Raw genomic sequence first — 2822 nt, 5'->3', positions numbered from 1 at the left:
TGAAATGGTGCTATTAATGTTTCTTTGACTTGGGACCGCCACTGTGGTTCCCCTGGGGAATACATGTGGCTCCCAATGCAGGGGCTACTCTCTGTGAGAACAGCCAGGCCCTAGTTTGACAGCTCGGATTCTTCCCAAGTATTGCTAAGTGGCATCTGCTGTGGAGCTGCTTTGTGATAGCCACTCTTCTGAGACTTCAGAATTCATTATTTTCAAGAAGTCCGTGAGAACCAAAACCAGAACTTAAATCTGTCAGGCTCATTTTCTTCTTCAGAAATCCAGAGACCTTTGCAGACCAAACAGAACACACCATTGTTCTTGTTTACTTGCTACCGTTCCTCTGTGTCCTCTGCTTAGTGCAGCCTGAGTCAACCATTGTCTCCACTGCAGGCTTAGAGCCATGTCCTTAGCGCCCCCTCTAGGCTGCATGCAGAGTGCCAACAATCAGCCCTCCATTCCTTGAGTAGAGTGAATTTATTTGCTCTTATTTCCAGAGGCAATCTCATATCTTTCAAAGACTCTAAGGGGAAAGGCCAGAGAGGCGATTCTCCTGCTTGAGCCTCAAGGGGTTTGGTGCATATATCCTCCTGCGCACAAAAGGGAGTCCTGGGATCTTTATTTTCTGTCTCAGTGGTTTTTTCCATCTGCTGTGAGATACAGCCAGGACATCTGAAGTGAGGCCAAATCCAGCTAGTTTGGCTGATTTTAAGCAGGTGAGCGGTTCCTTTTTACCTAAAAAACAAGTCTTAATATTATAGTTTGAAACTGGCATGCAGTCTCCATGGCTGGAGGCTAAATTATTCCTCTGACATAGATGACTGAGATGCCTTGGAACATAAATATATGCAATAAGCCAATAATTCTGCCTGCCTTTCTGCTGCTCCTACAGGGTATCTCAGCGCTGGCAAACAGAAGGGTAATGGGAATTAGAAGGAGGGGAAAAACAGCAATAAAAATATAAATCAAAGAAAGAAGGAAATCCATTTGCTCCTTGGCAGCAGAGACAGTGCTCAACTAATCCATGCTGAGTGCAATCCAATACTCCTTTATATAATCCTGTGCCGGTGGAAGAAAATTAAAGTTTAATGCAATAACGGCTGACACAAATCACTTTTGTTGCCCAGAAGCAGATTAAAGAATAGTTAAAATCATACAAATCTAATTTCTTTTTTGTTGTTGTTGTTGCTTTATTCTGTAACATCTTGATGCTTTAATCCTTAGCATCAGTTGTTTATTATTAAACATATATTACCAACATAAGAAAAATTGTGGGAAAAACAGTGACAGCCAGGAAATGATTTGTGCTCAAATGGTACATGTTAAAGCTCCTTCAAAATCCATAAATTTTTCATAGGTTCATAGAGGTCCGTGCCTTTAATCAATTCGTGTCAAGGGGATTTTAAAATAAGCATAAAGGTAATGGAATGCTATCAATCATAATTGGGCCTGGAAAGAACCATCTCAGTCCATCAGCTACTGCACTTGCATTTTGTGTGTGTGTGTGTGTGTGTGTGTGTGTGTGTGTGTGTGTGATGTACATGTATATGTTGGCATGGCACATTTCTGTTCTCTGTATTTAATTACTGCCATCAATGGGACAATTTGAGGGCTTTATATAAAGATAGACATGAATTTAAAAATAAAACTTAATTGTGGCTGAAATTTTTTTCTTTCTTGCCCTTTTTATAATAATTACTATCTCTGTGGAAATAGTGACTTGTATCATCTATACAATAGACTTGCTTCAGCAGAAGAAAAACATTTTCAAATGGAAAGGTTTCTCACTGTTTAACCCATTTAAAATGGCCCTACCTGGAATCAAATGCCATAAAGGGTTTAGTATTTCCCTGCCCTATCCAAAGACCAACAACCAATATCATAAAAGGAAAATTTGTTCAAGTTGCTTCATAACAAAATTTTGATGAGATAGAGAGGCTTTTACAGACACTTCTGCTGGAATTAAGTTAAACTTTTGTTTTCATTCTATGAGTTACCAGTGACACTCTCTAGGTGTTTTCCGTAGAAAGTTTTGAAATAACCTCTATTCCATTTTGTAGGAATTTTGTGGCTAATAGGAATTACCCATATTCAGTTCATAATGTCAGCAAAGAATTTCCAAGGAAAGAGAGTTCTGAATGTATGCTTTATTTGTCCTATCAGTAGAATTTTTTTCTCCTTTTAAGCAAAATCTGAATGTGTGTTTGTGTGTGTGTGTGTGTGTGTGTTTTAGTTCTTATGATGGAAAGTTTCAAACATGAAGGTATGGAGTATGGTATTGCCCGACTTGAATAATTACTGACTAATGTCCAATTTTGTTTCATCCATATTTTATCCATTCTCCCCACCCCTTGATTATTTTGAAGCAAATCGCTGTTATCATTTGTAGCACTGTATGTATTTTAGCATGTATCTCTAAATTTCAAAGTATGGCCATTACACAACTTAGAAATTGACAATAATGTCTAAATATCATTAAATAACCAGTCACCTGTTCAAGTTTCCATGATTGTCTCATAGATGATTATTTTTTAAATGTATTGTATCTGCTCATATCAGGATTGAAATAATTTTCCCAGTTACAATTGCTTGATATATCTCCTAAATAGACATTGTAGTGATGTGAAGAATCACTGCCCACATTCCCATTTATTGAATGACTTGTTGCCCGGCTACTGGGAGTTCAGCAGTCCGCTTCTTAGCTCTCAGCACCTTTTGAACTGTCCCAGTTGCAGAAAGCTGCATCACCCAAAGGTAAACCCTGGGATAGACCAAATCTAGTAAATAATTGCAGGAAGGACATAAAGTTTCAACCACTTCGTCCA

The 2822-nt window shown here is 38.4% G+C and overlaps 1 long non-coding RNA gene across 1 annotated transcript; it reads left to right on the top strand.

The window, feature by feature from the left end:
* Positions 1-355: 355 nt before the first annotated feature.
* LOC116559762 lies at positions 356-1151 on the top strand. Its single transcript, XR_004272608.1, has 2 exons — positions 356-713; positions 890-1151. It is a non-coding gene; the product is annotated as an uncharacterized LOC116559762 (long non-coding RNA).
* Positions 1152-2822: the final 1671 nt, after the last annotated feature.

Source organism: Sapajus apella, unplaced genomic scaffold (genome assembly GCF_009761245.1).
Source record: "Sapajus apella isolate SASKATOON/1434 unplaced genomic scaffold, GSC_monkey_1.0 scaffold24, whole genome shotgun sequence".
NCBI classification, from domain to species: domain Eukaryota; kingdom Metazoa; phylum Chordata; class Mammalia; order Primates; family Cebidae; genus Sapajus; species Sapajus apella.
The sequence above is the reverse complement of the archived record's forward strand: the minus strand, read 5'-3'. Positions and strand labels throughout refer to the sequence as shown.